Source organism: Phyllostomus hastatus, unplaced genomic scaffold (genome assembly GCF_019186645.2).
Source record: "Phyllostomus hastatus isolate PE091 unplaced genomic scaffold, TTU_PhHast_1.1 phas_contig_551, whole genome shotgun sequence".
NCBI classification, from domain to species: Eukaryota; Metazoa; Chordata; class Mammalia; order Chiroptera; family Phyllostomidae; genus Phyllostomus; species Phyllostomus hastatus.
Window position 1 is genome coordinate 7,767,647 of NW_025333909.1, and position 19,965 is coordinate 7,787,611.

Here is a 19,965-nt window from a genome sequence, read left to right on the forward strand (position 1 = left end):
GCAAGGTATTTACTTATTCTGTACCTAAATTTCTGTATTTGTTGAGTACACATCATAATAGTACCTACCTTCTAGGATTGTTATAAATATGATATTGAGGTAATATATGTAAAATGCTTAGAACAGAGCCTGACACTCAGTAGCATTGCATTGGATAACTCCACAGGATATTATTTACCTAGAATGCATCTCCTAGAATCCATCTCCTGGATTTGGACAATGTACTGGCTCTGCTGAACCATAGTAAATGCCATGTACATGTTAGCCATTATTACTGTCACATATTCATAAAGTACAGTTATAGTGGACAAAAAGAAATGGTATTTAACCTATTTTCCTATCTCTGTGTTTCCACGAAGTAAGGTGGGTGAGTAAAAACCCCAGCTGTCAGGCAACTTTCTAACGCTTGTTTGCAAGGTTGTGTCTCTATCAGATCCAGCTGTAATCTTATTTTGTTACTTTATTGTCTACAAACACAGTGAGAAGGGAGCATCATTTGACTTCCAAATATTATATGGCAATATGATGTTAGGAAGGCTATTTAATCAGACTTGTTATTCTAACTTTAAACATCAAGTACGGCATTAAATAATTTTTAATTTGGCTTGTACCCACAAACTTTCTTAAGGGTTTGCTGTGATTTTCTCTTACTAGGGTTACTGGGTTAAACTTGACATTTTTGGGCTCTTTGGTTTAAGGTCTCATTTGGAGTGAAGAAGATATTAAAAAATTTAATGTCAAATAAGTATATACTTCCAATATACATACTCCACCACCATCGCCATCACCAATACTACCTTCTATAATTTGCTTAATCTACCAAATTGCCTGTCAATAACAATCTTGAAAGAGAAATGTGAGAAGGCAAAGAAAGGCTTACAGGGGTTTGAAAAACACATGAATGTCAAAATACTAAAATTAAAGTATAACATACAAGTTTTATTAATATAGTAGTCTCAGTTCAGATGAAAACAGACCAAAGAGAAGAGGATTTTCCTCTTGGAAGGCATAGAATAGATCTATTTGGTTACTGGTTTCAAAATAAGGCAGACAGTTTGGAAGGCAAGCACTGGTCAGAATGACCACTATCAGTAAATCAACAAACAACAAGTGCTGGTGAGGATGTGAAGAAAGAGGACCCTAGTGCACTGTTGGTGGGAATGTAGCCTGGGGCAGCCATTAATAAAAGGTTTGCATTAGGTAATATTTAAAATGTTTAGTAAATGTCCTGGTACATAATGAGTGCATAGTAGTATATTATCACTCATATGTTTTAAAATTCAGGTTTTGGTTGTTACTGATCAATCTCTTACCATTATTTTCTTTCTTTTTTTTTATTGCTGTTCAAGTACAGGTGTCTACATTTCCCCTCAGAACTCCCCCCACCCCAGCCATACCCACCTCCCTCCCCTGATCCCACCTCTCTTGGTTTTATCCATGTGTCCTTTATACATGTTCCTGAAAACCCTTCTCGTTTTTCCCCCCATTATCCCCTCCCCCCTCCCCTCTGCTTACTGTCAGCTTGTTCTTAGTTTCAATGTCTCTGATTTTATTTTGCTCGCTTGTTTGTTTTGTTGATTAGCATTATTTTCTTAGAAAAAACAATATACAGATCAAATTGTACAACTTCAGAATAGATTCTCAGCTATAGATTCTCATAAAAATCATTTTCACAGTTCCATGATTATAATTAAATTAGGTCAAAAAATTCCAATTATCAACAGTTTTAACCAAGAGTACATCCTAGCATACATTCTTTTTATTATTATTATTATTAAGATTTTATTTATTTATTTTTAGAGAGAGAAGGGAGAGAGAAGGGGAGAGAGAGAGAGAGAGGGTGAGGGAGAGAGAGAGACCCATCAATGTGTGGTTGCTGGGGGCCATGGCCTACAACTTAGGCATGTGCCCTGACTGGGAATCGAACCTGTGATGCCTGGTTCGCAGCCCGCGCTCAATCCACTGAGCTACGCCAGCCAGGGCACATTCTTTTTATTATTTACCTTAATAGCTTTATACAGACAAGTTGTATTGTCTGTATTACAGTTTTATAGATAATTAAAACTGTAGATCAATTACCACCACAAAGACCAACTTATCTTAAATGACTTTTTTGTCATTAGGTGTTTACCAACGTTTTTGTAATCAATCTTTAATAACTCCATTCAACATGTAAAAACATTTAACTACATGGAGATACATTTTAAAATTATCTAATTGAGGGTGGTAATGGGAGGGAAGTGGGGAGGGTTGGGTGGGTGGGCTGGAATGGGAGTAAAAGGGAGAAAACTGTACTTGAACAATGATTAAAATAAAATTTTAAAAAATTATCTAATTGCAGTTTCCTTGCAGAAATCTCCTCATTTTTTATAAAACACTCTTACTGGAATCTAATTAAAAATATTTTTTCAGTGTGCTGTCTAATGTTCTATATATGTACCTTTTAATTGGTCATATTGTATAATTTTAAATGATGTAATTTAATATGTTTTCTTTTAGCTGTGGATTCTTGGAGAGTGACCTCTGTCAAATTCAGTTTTGAAATGAATAAATTAGGTCACATTATGTCAGAGAAACAGCGAAGGCTTGCTAAATATATGTATTATTAGTATAGTTATAATAGAAATAGGCTAGGTATCTATTATATCTAACATTTTAAAATTAAGATATCCCTTAGTATTTACTATTATTAACTCATTTATCATTTCATACTACATGTTCTGCTTTTTAGTTTTCAGGATTTTTTCTTTTTTCAGTAATTCACTTACGTAAATGAGATTATAGCTCCAGAAACATTCGAAAGTAGAAACTTATGGTATAACTCTGGAATTATGAGATCTGACTGCACCCGACATTTTTAAATTTAGTAAATGCAGTTCTAACTCTCTGAGGAGACAGAGCTAGTAATACAGTCAATTCTAGCAGAAACAATGAACTTTTAATGACTAGCCATATACATGCTAGGCCAATGAGATATGATGACTGATGAATTGGGAAGAGTTCTAACCAATGCAGAATTTTTAGTATATAAGACAATCCCATGAACATGACAAGAGAAAACATACAAGTGGAGATTTTAGGCACTAGAAGAGGATCTATGTTTCTTCTTACTTTTTACTCTGAATAAAAATAAACTCTCAACTACTACCTCCATATTGATATTTCAAATGAACTTCTTTAGAAGTGCAAGTACCATCCCCATTGTACCAAACAGTTTTTAAGTATTTTTGTTAATTATGCTATTACAGTTTTCCTAATTTCCCCCCCTTTATCTCCCATTCACACTGCTCCCTCCAACCCTCCAGCGCCCCCCCCCCTCAGTTCATGTCCATGGGTTGTACATATAAGTACATTTGAGTCCTCTGTTTCCCATACCATTTTTTACCTCTCCCCATCTATTTTATGCCTACTAATTATGCTTCTTCTTCCTGTACCTTCCCCCCAATTCTTCCCTTCCCCCTCCTCACTGACCTCCCTCTGTGTTATGTCCATTTTTCTGATTCTGTTCCTATTCTAGTTGTTTGCTTAGTTTTTGTTTTTGTTTCTTTTAGGTTCATTTGTTGATAGCAAGCAAAAGTCCATTACTAGGGAGATGGTGAAATAATTTTGGTACATCCATGCTAAAGAATGTGGTAAAGAAGTGGAAAAGTCCATGTGTGGCATGGGGGATTTCTAAGATGCACTGTTAGGTAGAAAAAAATTGCAGGATAGTGAGTACAATATTATGTAAATTTTTTCATGTTTTTTAAAACAAAACTTTTTTGTGTGCATATTTAGGTTACTAAAATATAATAAATGTCTAGAAAATTATGAATGGAAGCTAATCATTTCAATTATTTCACTTAAAAAAGTTTTGTTTTTCCCTTTCTCCAAGATATTTTAATGCCATTTGGTTAGTAAAAATAACAAGTCTAAACTTATGAATGAGAATCTTCATGAAAAGAACATTTTGAATACTTCTTATTTGAAGGTTAGGGTAAGCATGCCCCCATTTTTTGTGAACACAAGCCAATGCTTTTAAAATTACACATTGGGAATAATCTCTAAGACACAGTTTCACAACATTTTGCATTCATTTAAGAGAGAAGTGTATTTTATTTGTCTCCTAGCCAACATTTTGAAGTCTCCCTCCTAGGCTTCTGTTCTTTTTTTAGGAGCCCCTTAGGACTGCTTTGATGCTCCTCAAATGAAAGATTCTACACTCTATAACACATGAGATTGTCAGAATTGGACTCTTTCCCAGAATGAAGGAGATTGCTGGAGGGAGAAGAATTTAACTAGAACTATATCCAATCCATCCTGAGCTGGTATTCCTATCATCAATATTTTTAAAAAAGTGCTGGCAAGGACAGTAAGCACAGTACTAAACCTGAATCACTGAAGCAAGCAGAATAACTTTCAACAATAAACATATCTTTTCTTTGTAGCAATGTTTCCTTCCTAGTGACACACTTGGCTCCAATAATTTGTGGGTGAATGTTCAGTGCTCCATGTTATAATTAGGAAACAAAATGATCCAGAGCTACAACTAAAAGACCAACTTTATTTAGTTAACCCACCAGCCCTATTAATAATAAATAATAATAATAATAATAATAATAAATATTTATACCCTCATGCAGTTTTGTTCTTAATTTCAGAGAAAACTCAGAGTAATGACCAACAATAGTAAAGAAAATTTATAGTATATTTTATATTGAATGTGATGTCTTTAATTCTAAATGAGGATATGTATAACCATAAATACTTCTAAAGCTGCTATAGGTCTTTCTTAAACCTAATGGAAAGTATTAAATGATACTAAAGTAAGGGAGGCAGTAGGAAGAGTCTAAATAGCAAAGGACTAGGCAGTGGCAAGCCTAATTTAGTCCTAAATGTGTTAATTCTTGGCTTTTTAACTTTGGGAAAGCAGTTTACTGTATCTGAGTTTGAGTTTACCAGTCTGTAAAATGAAGATACTAATATTTTCAGTGTCCCTAATATGGTTATGCTATGAGGATTAACACATGTAGAAGCAGTTTTCACAATGAGATCTCAGAGAGTAGGTTGTATGATACCCAAGGATCAGCCTCCAGTGCAAAAATGTCAGTCAACTCATTTTTCTCAGTATGACACCAGTAAAAACAGATTTTGTTAATGATTTAACAAAGTTGATTAGTTGCTTTTGGTGACTTGTAGTACAACCCCAGCAAGTTATATGAAGTGCCACTATTTACAATAAATGAATTTGCATTTAAGTTTCTGATCTCTAGTAGCAAGTGTCAGACTGCCCTCTGCAGTTTTCAGAGGAAGATCACATTTGTTTAGGATGAATCAGATGAAAATTCTAAACAGTTTATTTGCAAAATAAAATATAAATCAGGATAATTGGAAATTGGCTGTAATTCACATTTTCAGCTTTATTTCTCACCAAAGTTTCCCCCACACACTTGAAGCTGTTTGGTACCCTGAATGATCCCAGCACTTCGTGTTCTCTGTTCATTGTACTCCTGCCTGTATTTCTTTTCTCACTGACTGATCAGAACACTGCACACCATCTTTGCCTCCATCATCACATGGCACTCTCCCTGTCTGTGTGCGCATGTGTCAAAATTTTGCTCTTGTCATATAGACACCACTCATTGTATTAGGGCCCAATTTATCCAGTATGTCCTCATCTTAACTTGATTACATCTGCAAAGACCCTATTTCTAAATTAGGTCAAGATCACGGGTACCAGATGATAAATATATCTTTATGTGGAACATGACTCAATTCACAAGACTGGGTACTGGATTTTCTTCACTACTTAAATACATAGCTCCTAGAATTAAATCCTCTTGTATATCATCATTTTCTTTATATTTCCCAACTTTATTGAGACATAATTAACATATGACATTATGAAAGTTTAAGGTGTAAAATGTAACAATTTGTTATATGTGTATATTAAAAAATGATTACCACAGTATGGTTAATCGCCACAGCACCTTAATTGCACAACATAATTACCATTCTTCTTTTAAAGTATTTTTATTGATTATGCTATTACAGTTGTCCCAATTTTCCCCTTTTATCCCCCTCCACCCTGCACCCCCAACCCTCCAACATTCCCCCCTCAGTTCATGTCCATGGGTTGTACATATAAGGTCTTTGAGTTCTCTGTTTCTTATACCATTTTTTTATCTCTCCCCATCTATTTTATCTCTCCCCATTTTATACCATTGTATTTTTTGTTGTGATAATATTTAATGTCTACTCTCTTTGCAATTTTGGGGTATACAATACAGTATTGTTACTCTATTTGCTGTGTGATAACTTAGATCCCAGGAACTTCTTCATCTTATAATTGGAAGTTTGTAGCCTTTGACATCTCTACATTTCCTCCACCCTCAGGCCCTTAAAAACCTTCATTCTACTATCTGTTTCTATGAGTACAACTTTTTTACATTTCACATATAAGTGAGATTGTACATTTTTTTCTTTCTCCTTCTTACTTATTTCACATTAGCATAATGCTTTCAAGGTACATTTATGTTATCACAAATGGCATGATTTCTTTCTCTCTCATAGCTGAATTTTTCCATTATATATCCCTCCCCTCTGACAGGTGTCTGTCTGTTCCATGTGTCCATGTATCTATTTCTATTTTGATCCTCAGTTTATTTTGTTCCTTAGATTCCACATATGAATGAGATCATATGGTATGTGTCTTTCTCTGAGTGGCTCATTTCACTTAGCATAATATTCTCCAAGTCTATCCATGCTGTCACAAAAAGATGAGGTTTCTTCTTTTTATGGCCATGTAATATTCCATCGTGTAAATATACCAGTTTTTTACCCACTCATCTACTGATGGGCACTTGGGCTGCTTCCAAATTTTGGCTATTGTAAATAATGCTGCTATGAACATAAGGGTGTGTTTTTTCTCTTCAATTGGTGTTTTGGGATTCTTGGGATATATTCCCAGAAGTCAGATTGCTGGGTCAAAAGGCAGTTCCATGTTTAGTTTTCTGAGGAAATTCCATGCTGTTTTCCACAGTGGCTGCACCAGTCTGCAGTCCCACCCACAGTGCACTAGGGTTCCCTTTTCTCCACATCCTCATAAGCACTTGTTGTTTGTTGATTTATTGATGATAGTCCTTCTGGCAGGTGTGAGGCAAATATCAATTGTTTATCAACAAATGGTTTGCAAATATTTTTTTCCTATTTAGTAGCACTTCTTTATATTTTGATGATTGTTTCTTTTGCTAGACGAAAGGTTTTCAGTTTAATGTAGTCCCTCTTACTAATTTCTTTTGTTGGTTGCACATTTGGTGCATTTTTTCATATACCTGTTGGCCATTTGTATGTCGTCTTTGAAAACATTCATTCAGGTTCTTTGCCCATTTTTAATTAAGTTGCTATTTTACTACAAGATTGTATGAGGTCCTTAATTATTTTGGATATCATTGTCTTATTACAGGGGTGTCAGACTCACCTTTGCTGGGGTCCACATCAACCTCGCAGTTGCCTTCCAAGGGCCAAATGTAGTTTTAGGCCTGTATAAATGTAACTACACCTTAACTAGGGGCAAGGAGCTCGGTGCTGCCTCGGGGTAGAAACAAGGTGCTGGGCCAGATAAAGCAGGGTGGAGGGCGGGATTCGGGCCTTGTGTTTGCCACCTGTGTCTTATCAGACAATTGTTTACAAATATTTTTCCTATTTCACGTGTTGCCTTTCCATTTCATTGAGGGTTCCTTTACTGCACAGAAGTTAAGTGATTTAGTTTCACATATTATTTCTACTTTATTTGCTTGTTTGTGCTTTTGGTGTCATATCCAAAAAAAAACAAAAAACAAAAAAAAACCCAAAAAAACCTCAATGTCAAGAGAATATCAAGAAGCTTTTTCTTATGTTTTTCCTATTTTTACTAAAAATGTGCCTTTCATAGAGTTTGCTTTTACTGTATGGATGCACAACTGATTTTTGTCTGTTGATTTTGTATCCTGCAACTTCACTAAATTTTATTTCTAACAGTTGATTAATCGTAACAGTTTTGATGGTCAGAATAATGTTTCTAAAACGTTTTCATTGCTAATGCTATTCACATATTTGAAACTATTCAATATACCTATTGCCCACAGAATCACAACCAAACTACTTTACATAAAATTTGAATTAATCCATTTTTTTTGTTCTAAACATATTATCACCCCAGCATTATTGCATTTTGCATTCCCACATTAAATTTTAGTCAAATCAAATGTTTTATCTTATGGCTCCTGTTTAACAACTTTACTGGATTTACATTTGTTTTTAATATTCCCTTCTTCTAAAATCTTTTCCTCTTAGCTTCTTAAAATTCCACTTATTCTTCTGGATTTAATTTAAACAATCTTTCACAATTGCTACCAATGCATTTTTAGACCACTCTTAAATTATTATATTCTGCTTTCTGTTACACTTAATCATACATATTTTATGTATGCTCTGTCGCCTCTACTTGAAGGGTGAAATCATTTTATGTTTATTTGTACATTCCTCTATAGTGCCTAGTACATAAGACACCCTCAGCAAATGTCCATTTAATTGAATTTAAACTGAAAAAAATATTTTGTATCTTGCCAAAGTTTGCTTTTAATAAAAATTATAAAGAAATTCAGGACTACAACTTTTAAAAGTAACATTAATAATGATGTTAATAACATTTGTGGTTGCATATTAGAAGAACTAGAGTATATTTCACAGTTCAATGATGTATGTAATTCTAAAGCCATTACAAATCTATGCTGCAATAAGAAACAACATATAGAAAAACGTAGAGCTTTAAAGTTCTACATGTGACATTATGAACAAAAAGAGGGACTACCTTGATAAGCCTGAGAGGCTCAATAATGGAAGGTAATCACACAGGATTTTTTTTTTATCACAAAACAACTTCTAACTGAGCTCTCTATAATGGAAAGTCACATACTAAGGCCTATGTGACAGATTCATCTTTACATCAAATAAACCTTATTCATTGTTTTTGTGCATCTAAGATTACATACTTAAAAAGTTAGAACGATTTCTTCTCCAGGCCTCCAGAATTAAACACCCCTGATACTGCAGCAAAACAACCCCAATATTCCTCATTACTATATTTTACCCTCATAGCTCTGTAAATTATGTATGTTAAATAGTAACTACCATGCTCCCATGAATGTAATAAAAAAGCTATCCTTTGTTTTACTGTTTATCTAATCCTAGAGATTTCCCTACTTTACTTTCTACTACCTTCTTAATTTACCACCAACAATTTCATGTAACTTCCTCATGTTTTATCATATTATTATAATGTATAAAAACATGGCAAAACTGCTATTCATCAGGGCATCTTCTCAATCCTTTGAGTTTTTGCTTCTGGTACTGGACTTCAACACTTTGACTCAAATAATCCCTTTAAACAGTTAGGTTTGGAATTTCTTTTATCAACATCTATTTTGGTGACTCAGATATGACTCCAAAGAAGACCACCCAGGACTAACCTGTGGCCCCAGACATGGTGTTATGTACCACCAGAGGCCCTCTGTGGCCAACTGTCTTCCCACTTTGCACAAAGTGAACTCAGGAGAGTTCTGTTTTGAAATTCAAGACCTCCCTTACTTTGGTTGCAGACTCTGATTTTGAGTTTTTCTTTAAAAATCCTCAAGATGGCAGTAGAGGATAAAGGAAAGGAAGAAAGGGTGGCTTTTTGTTTTAGTCTTTCAATTAGGATTGCTTTCTCAAAGTCTAAACAAAGAAACAAATAATCTTTTGCTAATTAAACAAGAGCTAAAAACATTCAGCTTCAAAGACAAAGGGGCACCTACAACCTCCAACTTGCATTTTGGGTGTTCTTAAGAGACTAAGAGTCTTTGTGGAGGTGCATGGGGGAACTTTCAATCTATAAAGTGGCCCCATAGAAAATTTCATTACATTATAGCTAAGTAACTAACTCATCCAGGCAAGTACATAAAGACCTTTTATCCAGCACTCCAACTCCTCATGATAGTATTAAATTGCTGAACAGAAAAACAGAAACACATGAGATGGTTTGAATGACTTGGGAGGAAAAGACCTGAAGTGATGAAGCCACAAGCAGCATACTATGACCCACGATGTAATGTCCCTAACATCTTGTTCAGATTCCTCAGCTTCAGAAAGAAACTAAATTGCTGGGCTACAGAGTAGATGGTAGCTGTGCCCACTTGCTCCTGCTCCCAAGCTGCATTTACAGCTGAACTTCCTAACAATCAACGTGCACCATCCACTGAAACCTAGCTGATATGCAACATTGTGACTGAGGTGTACAGAAGATGCTACCTAGAGACCAGAGGAGGGGTTGAGACAAGGAGGGGGAAGCCCCTTCACAGAGCTGCAGCAGCAGCTGCTGGGAGAGCAGACAGATTTGTGGCTGCAGAGCTCTTTCCCGCAAGAAACAAGGGGATCCCCAACTCACAGAACACAGAAGGGAAGAAGAGACTATGTATGTCTGTGGGTGGGAATCAGTGGGGACCCACCGGGCCTGCGAGACGCAGAGTGCACCCTCGCAGGGCAGAGCACTGCTGCTGCTGCAGCCCCAGCTGGAGAGCTCACAGTGCGGCTGTGACGGCCTGAAAGGCCTGCAGCACTCCCACACTCAGGTCCCGCGGAGGGGTCTGCTGGCTGAGGCCCACACTGACTTCATGGGCCGTATTTTTCTGGGAGGCTTTGGGCACAGAGCCAGACAGTGAGTTAACTGAGTGGCCTGTGGAAAGGGCTGGTCTCCCCCATCCCTGGTGCACAGGCAGCGCTTTGCCCTTTCTACCTGTGGGGCCGCTCCTGATAAGGGTTTAATCTCCAAAATGTACAAAGAATTTATACAAGTCAACACCAGGAAGACAAAGAATCCAATTCTTTGTTATAAAAAATGGGTAAAGGACCTGAACAGACTCTTCTCCAAAGAGGACACATGGATGGCCCATATACATATGAAAAGCTACACAACATCACTAATCATCAGAGAGATGCAAATTAAAACCATAATGAGATATCACCTCACACCTGGTTACCATCAATAAATCAGCAAAGACAGGTGCTGGCAAGGATGTGGAGAAAAGGGAACCCTAGTGCCCTGTTGGTGGGAACACAGACTGGTGTAGCCACTGTTGAAAAGAGTATAGAGGTTCCTCAAAAAAATTACATATGGAACTACCTTTTGACCCACCAATCTCACTCTTAGAAATAAAACAAGGTTCCTGAAACATCAATTCAAAAGAATATATGGACTTCTATGTTTATTGTAGCATTTTATACAATAGCCAACAAGAACTGGAAGCAGTCCAAGTGCCCATAAATAGCTGAGTAGATAAAAATGTGGGGGTATACCACAATGGAATACTTCTAGCCCATAAAAAGAAGGAACTTTTACATTTTGCAACATCATGAATGGACCTGGAGATTATTATGCTAAGAGAATAAACCAGTTGGTAAAGGCAAATACAATATTATCTCATTTATATGTGGAATCTAATGAAGAAAATAAACTGAGGAACAAAATAAAAACAGAGGCATGGACACATGAAAGAGACTGACAGCTGTCAGAGGGGAGGTGGATTCGGGGGCTGGAGGAAAGAAGGGGAAGGGATTAGTCAAAGAACATAGATGCATAACTCATAGACAGAGCAGTGTGGTGATGTCCATCCGGAAGGGGGTCCGAGGCTGGGTGCAGATGGGCAAATGGGGGGAGGACATCTATAATAATGTCAACAATAAAAATAAAGTAAAAAGATTTAACAATAAGTTTATTTTGTCTGATATAATTATTAGTACCCCAGGTTTTTCATTCCATTTTCATCAAATATGTATTTCTATACTTTTGCTTTTCCATCTGTGTGTGTCTTTTGTTCTGAGTTGAATCACTTGTAGATGGCATACCTGTGGGTCTTTTTCCTTATTTAATCAGCTCCCTGTATCTTATGACTGGAGGATTTACACTTCAAGTGATTGTTGATAGGTATATATTTATTGCCATTTTATCTTTATACATATGTTTTTCCCCTTTCTTCTTAAAGAAGTTCCTTTAACATTTCTTGTAGTACTGCTTTGATGGTAATGAACTCCTTCAGTTTTGTGAGGGTGGGTAGCTCTTTATTTCCTCTTTCCTTTTTTTTTATTTTTAAGTATATTTCATTGATTACACTATTATAGTTGTCCCAATTTTTTCTCCCCTTTATTCCTCTATGCCCTGCACCCCTCCCACTGTACAGCATTCCCCACTTAGTTCATGTCCATGGGTTGCACATATAAGTTCTTTGGCTTCTCTATTTCCTATAGGTCTTAACCTACCCTGTCTATTTTATGCCTACCATTTATGCTACTTATTCTCTGTACCTTTCTCCCGATTCCCCCCTGCCCCCTGCCTGCTGATAACCCTCCAAGTGATGTCCATTTTTCTGATTCTGTTCCTGTTCTAGTTGTTTGCCTAGTTTTTGTTTTTGTTTTTTTAGGTTCAGTTGATAGCTGTGAGACTGTTGTTATTTTACTGTTCATACTTTTTGATCATCTATTTTTTAGATAAGCCCATTAAACATTTTATATAATAAGGGCTTTATTTTTTCTTTAATTTTAAATAATATTCTCCCTGATTAGAAAAGTCTGGTTGTAGGTCTTTGCTTTTCATCACTGATTATTTCATGCCAATCTTTCTGGCTTGAAATGTTTCTGTTGAGAAATCAGCTGACAGTCATGTGGGAATTCTGTTGTAGATAACTATCTTTCCCTTGTTGCTTTTAAGACTCTCTATCTTTAAACTTTGCTATTTTAATTATGGGATATCTTTGCATGGGCCTTTTGGAGTTCATCATTGTTGAGACCCTCTGCATTTCTTGGACTTGTGGGTTTTTTCTTCATTAGATTAGAGAAGTTTTCAGTCATTATTTCTTTAAATATTGTCTATTCCCTTTCCTTTTCTCTTCTCCTATTACTTCTACAATGCAGAGGTTGTTATGCTTCCTGTTGTCCCAAAGTCCTTTAGACTATCTTAATTTTTTAAATTCTTTTTTATTTTTGCTGCTCCTATTGGGTGTTCTCTGCTACCTTGTCTTCCTCTTTCTCTGCTTCATCAAACCTAATGGTATCACTTCAATTAATGCATATGATACTAAACCTAGACCTAGTAACTGACCTAATTGTAGTTTCAACCTTCATCAGAAAAGCAATCTTAATCAACCTGTCTAGAAATTTTTGGTCAACAAAAATAATGTAATCTGCCACCTGGGCCTACTCCATCCCTGTAAGAAGAAGAGGGAATCTGCATAACAAAATCCTTGCCATTATGTTCTTCCCCAAAAGAAAATGTTCTAACCTAAAAATAATCATATTTTTCCTTTTCTAATAGCTCGCTTGCTCCAACCATCTTTGTATAAAACCCTGCCATTTTGTACAACCTATCGGAGTGCCCTTCTAGTTGCTCGATGGGATGCTGCCTCATTTAAGAATCACTTAATAAAGCCAATAAGGTACTCAAATTTACTCAGTTGAATTTTGTTCTGTAAAACTGTCCATTCATTGATGGACACTTGGGTTGTTTTCATTTATGGGCTACTGTAAATAACGCTCCAAAGAATTTGAGGATGCAAATATCCCTTTGAAACTGTTATTTCATTTCCTTCATATGAATACCTAGAAGTAGGATTGTTAAATCATATGGTAGTTCTATTTTTAATTTTTAAAAAACCTTCCATATAGACTTCTGGCCAAGATGGAAACGTAGGTAGATACACTGTGCCTCCGCACACAACCATAACAAGGACAACAACAAATTTTAAAACAAAAACAACCAGAACTGACAGAAAATCCAACTGTATGGAAGTCCAACAACCAAGGAGTTCAAGAAGAAATATTCATCCAGGCTACTAGGAGGGGCGGATATAGGCAGCAGAGTAGAGAGGACTCACAGCAAGGCAGTGGCTGGAGGACCACACGGAGTGGCGGCTGGTGGACAGGTGATCCCACATTCATGTGTGGATAAATTTGGAGGAACAACTTGGGGAGTGAGACAAACGTGCAACCCAGGGTTGCAGTGCAGGGAAATATAGCCTCAAAACCTCTCACTGAAAAAACCTGTGGGGATTGTGGCAGCAGGAGAAACTCCCAGCCTCACAGGAGAGTTTGTTGGAGAGACCAACAGGGTTCTAGAATGTACACAAACCCACCCACCTGGGAATCAGCACCAGAAGGGCCCAGTTTGCTTGTGGGTAGCAGAGGAAGTGACTGAAAACTGGCAGAGAGTGGAGCAAGCGGCACTGTTCCCTCTCGGGCCCCTCCCCCACATACAGCATCACAAAGCAGTTACGTGGGTTACCCCACCATGAAGAATGCCTAAGGCCCCACCTCTCACTATGTAACAGGCACGTTGAGGCAAAAAAAAAAAATGGCCCAAATAAAAGAACAGATCAAAGCTCCAGAAAAAATATAACTAAGCGATGAACATAAAAAGACAGACGACCTATCAGATGCAGCGTTCAAAACACTGGTAATCAGGATGCTCACAGAATTGGTTGAAATGGTCACAAAACAGAGGAAAAAGTGAAGGCTATGAAAAGTGAAATGAAGGAAAATATACAGGGAACCAACCGTGATGGGAAGGAAACTGTGACTCAAATCAATGGTGTGGACCAGAAGGAAGAAAGAAACAACCAAACAGAAAAGATGGAAGAAACAAGAATTCAAAGAAATGAGGAGAGGCTTAGGAACCTCCAGAACATCTGAAAATGTTCCAACATCCGAATTTTAGGGGTACCAGAAGGAGAAGAGGAAGAACAACAAGTGGAAAAGTTATATGAACAAATAATAAAAGAGAACTTCCCCAATCTGGCAAAGGAAATAGATTTCCAGGAAATCCAGGAAGCTCAGAGAGTCCCAAAGAAGTTGGTCCCAAGGAGGAACACACCAAGGCACAACATAATTACATTACCCAAGATTAAAATGAAGGAGAGAACCCTAAAAGCAGCAAGAGACAAGGAGACAGTCACCTACAAAGGAGTTCCCATCAGACTGTCAGCTGATTTCTCAAAAGAGATCTTGCAGGCAAGAAGGGGCTGGAAAGAAGTATTCCAAGTCATGAAAGGCAAGGGCCTACATGCAAGATTACCCTATCTAGCAAAGCTTTCATTTATAATGGAAGGGCAGATAAAGTGCTTCTCAGATAAGGTCAAGTTAAAGGAGTTCATCACCACCAAGCCCTTACTATATGAAATGTTAAAGGGACTTATCGGAGAAAAAGAAGATAAAAAATACGAACAGTAAAATGACAACAAACTCATAGCTATTAACAACCACACCTAAAACAAAAACAAAAATGAACTAAGCAAACAACTAGAACAGGAACAAAAACACAGAAATGGAGATCACATGGAGGGTTATCAGTGGGGGCATGGGAGGGGGAGAGAGGGGGAAAAGGTACAGACAATAAGTAGCATAGACGGTAGGTAGAAAATAGACAGTGGGAGGTTAAGAACAGTGTAGGAAATGTAGGAGCCAAAGAACTTATATGTACAACCCATGGACATGAACTTAAGGAGGGGAATGCAGATGGGAGGGGGGTGTAGGGTGAAGGGGACTAAAGGAGGGGAATGGGACAACTATAATAGCATAATCAATAAAATATATTTTAAAAATCTTCCATATGGTTGTCCACAGCGGCTGTACCTATTTACATTCCCACCAAGAGTGTACAGAACTCCCTTTTCTTCACATCCTCACCAATACATGTTGTCTCTTATGTTTTTGGTAATACCATTCCAACAGGTTTGAAGTAGTATCCCATTGTGGTTTTCATTTGCATTTCCCTGATAATTAGTAATGTTAGGCATCCTTTTCTATAGCCATTAGCTATTTGAATGTTTACACTGGAAAATTTTAGGTCCTATCCCAATTTTTAATTGCACTTTTCCAAAACAACTGAGTTGTCTATGTCTCATGTATTTTGGATATTAGCCTTTTATCCAATATATGGTTTACAAATATTTTTATCTCAATCCATTGGTTGCCCCTTCATTTTGTTCTATGTTTCTTTTGCTGTGCAGAATCTTTTTAGTTTGATGCAGTGCCATTTATTTTTTTTATTTTGTTGCTTCTGTTTTTGGTGTCATATAAAAAATATTGTCATGACCAATGTCAAAGAGTTTTTCCCTATGCTTTCTTCTATAGACAGTTTATTTGTTAATCACTGTCTTGTCAGTCTAGTATGTTGGATACTTTTTATTTCTTTCACACATTTCCTTTTATCTAACCAAGTTCCCAAATGTGAGTGTAATCTTTATGAATTTGGAGATATATAATTGGCTTTTACATTATTGGCTAAAAAGCATTGAAATAACTATAAATTTCAGACAGTATTCACTTCTAAGAAGATTGAGCCAATTTATAGGTAGTTGCCTTGACCTTTCAATTAAAACACATAAGACATAAAAACCCTGAACATAAAAAAATCTTATCTGTCACAAAAAATTGTGTATTATGAATATGTCTGTGGATATAACCTTCTAAATGAAAACTGTGGCGATTTGCCTGTGCAGCCCAATTTTTATGGGAAAATATCACACCGTTATTACCAGGATGCTTGAAAATAAGAATAAAAATTTGCTTAAAGCTAATGCCAATTGCCAGTGGTTTACAGTAGCTTAAAAGACACACAGATAAAATGTGATGGAAAAGCCATGGCTTTCCTAAAAAAATGGCATTAGTCTTATAACATATTGACCATTACTAGACTATTAATTGAAATACAAATACCACAGTAAGTTGGTTGATAGATTAGAGTTCAGTAAAAATAAGGCCAAGGTCCAAGACTCTGATTTCTACAGAATTAGTCATCTTCTCTCTTATGCTCACAGACAAGACCTGTAATATTGGCCAGCTATTTTTCAGATAGACACAAAGGAAGTGGGATCATAAAATTGAATCAAACTTCCCACTGTCAATGTAAAAATTTCATGCCCTAGAAACAATGTCAGTAGTAAAATCTCTGATCTACAATCAGCAAAATAATTTTTGTGGTCCATTTATATACTCAAGAATAAGCAAGTACTTACTTTGTTAATAAATAGATCCAAAGAAATTTTCTCTGGTTTCTTCATTTATTACTTTGTTTTTGTATTTTCTTAGACTGTTAGTAATTATGCTTTTAGCTGCAGATATTAAAGACTCCTCACTCAAATAAGCTTACACAACCAAGAGATTTATTATGTTACATAGCAGGATGTTTAAAGGTAGTATAAGTTTTAGGGTTGGTTAATTAAAGAGATCACCAATGTCATAAAGAATATAATTTATATCTCTAAATTATACCACCTTAGTTTAGCTTTATTTTTTGTCTGGTTCTCTTTAAGGTTACAAGATTACTGTTATATTGGTTTCAAGAATTGCAACCAGACACAAATGTTTCTAAGAGATAAAAGTGGACTCTCTTTTCTGGTAATTCTTACTTTAGACTATGGAAACCCTTTCCAGAACACATGCCTTATATATCATTGGCTAGAACTGGATGTGCCTACCTCTACATCAGTCAGTACTAAAAAGTATTAAACGATGACTTAAAGCAACAGTGATTTATATTTAGAGCTCCAGATAATTTTGTCCTCTCTTAAGTTATATAAGGCAAGTATAGGTAATAAAACAAAATTAGGGTTTTGTTACTAAGGAAAAATGGGCAAATGTATGTTGGTATGTAGCCAATTATACCTACTATGGACCTGTAAGTTCCAGAAGAGTCTTTTAAAGGTTAAATTATTAGCATCTAGTATGATATCTGGCATAAAGCAGTTCCTCAATAATTATTTTTTGAATTGATTATTAACTCTGCCTGGCAAGCAACTAACTCTGAATAATGGAGAAAGATCTCCCAGAAAAAGGGATGTTTGATCTGGTTCTTGATTTTAAAAATGGTGTAAAAAACAGAGAGGGAGAATACTGTTTGAGACAAAGAGACACACTAGAAAAAGACACAAAATCATAAATTGACATGGAAGGTTAGATCAGTTGCTATTACTTTCTGAAAAAAAGAACAGAAACTGCCATTGACAACAGCTTAAACCATAAGGATATTATTGTTTTCTTAACAGGTTTTCTGAAAGGAATATTTCCATAAACCATTCAGTGGCTTAGTAATGCCACCAAGACCCAGACTCCTACTATCTTTGTTCTCAGTTTATCTTTAGTACTGTAAATATGCCCCCTTATGTTTGCAAGACAATGGCCACCGAGCTTTCGAGTATTTTACCATTACACAACAATATACTAAGCAGAAAGAAGGTAGGGATTTTATCACAAAATAGTATCTCCAACACATTCTAGAAGTATTTTTATTTATTATTGTCTCAATCTAACTCAAGTGGCCACTCCAGCCTCAAAGAAGACTTAAAAAGTATGTACATGGACTTTGTAGTTCCTATGGTGATGACAAGCAAGGAAGATAGAAGAAGGGAAAATATTGGGTACATAACCCATAAGGCTTATCACAACAGTTTTCAGTGGGTGTGGGTATCAAAGGTATGAGGAGAATGACCAAAAAACAGAAAAATGAACTGAATTCACATGTTCACCTACTAAAATGTGGGAGTTTCATATGTAGCAGTTATCTTCATAAAGAACAACAACAAAAAAGCAGTGCATGGGTGTTACTTGTCTATTTTTCTGATTCCTCCTTTTAAAAAAAAGTCACCATTTAAACAATCAGAATAAATATCTAATGAACTCTGTCAATGACTTTCAGTTGTCTTCTCAAAGTTTAGTCACCATTTAGTTGTTATGGGTCTTACATATAAATACAACATTTAGTAAGGTTTTCTGATATGTTTTAGACAAGCACCACTTTTAAATGGCAAGTTCTTTTTTTTAAGATTTTATTTATTTTTTAGAGAGAGGGGAAGGGAGGGAGAAAGAGGGAAACATCAATATGTAGTTGCCTCTCTCATGTCCACCACTGGGGGTCACTCTGCAACCCAGGCCTGTGCCCTGACTGGGAATCAAACTGGCAACCCTTTGGCTTGCAGGCCGGCACTCCATCCACTGAGCCACACCAGCCAGGGCAAATTGCAAGTTCTTCTGATTTACACAGTTTTGTGTGAGCATGTGGTTATAGAATATGTTTGAAAATGAGACATTCTGAACACATGCTTCAAGTAAAATATTCTAACAAAAACTATACAACACTGCAATATTTGCAATATAAGAACTATTGCAATATTATCACTCAAGATCTAGAGTGTGGGGAACTGCTTTGAATGGTGTGGAGATGGAGCTCAGCCCTCACGTAGAAAACCAGTGGGGAGCTAGTGGCACACAGGGCCACACCCACGGAGAGGTTTTCCCTTGGGGAATCAGGCCTGCGTTGTACCTAGACTGCTATGAGACTTGCTTCTGCTAAAACTCCCTCACCCTGAATTGAGGCAGCAAGTGCTTACTGCAACTTCCTAAAGTCTGTGCTAAACCTCCCAAGTATGGAGTGTGACCGGTTCAACCACTCTTCCCCTGGGTCTGCAACATTCTTCTCTTCGAAGTAATTAGCAGCATCCTCTCCTTTGTTATCTGTAAAAGGTAGTCCCCTGCAGTGAACCTGTGCATAGTAAATGAGGACTACCCTCCATGTAATGTACCCAGAGAAGCAATAAAAACCTGGGCAGGTAGGGACTGGGCTCTCTGGCCCTCTCGCCCACTCTCTCTCAGAGTGGCCACACTGTCCCTTTTTCTCCACAGGACTTCTGTTGTCCGTGTGTATTTGTTCATGAGCAGCCACAACATACATGGCTCCTGCTAGCCAGGATCCACCACACTATAGAATATCCACTTTTGTATTATTTAAGTTATTGCCTGTCAGCCCTTTATGTCTACTTCACTACAACTATTTTTTATCATACATTCTCTTACATTATTTATGCATTCAACAAATATTTATTGAGTCCCTAATCTGAAGCAGTACGCTGCTAAGCATGAGTACAACAA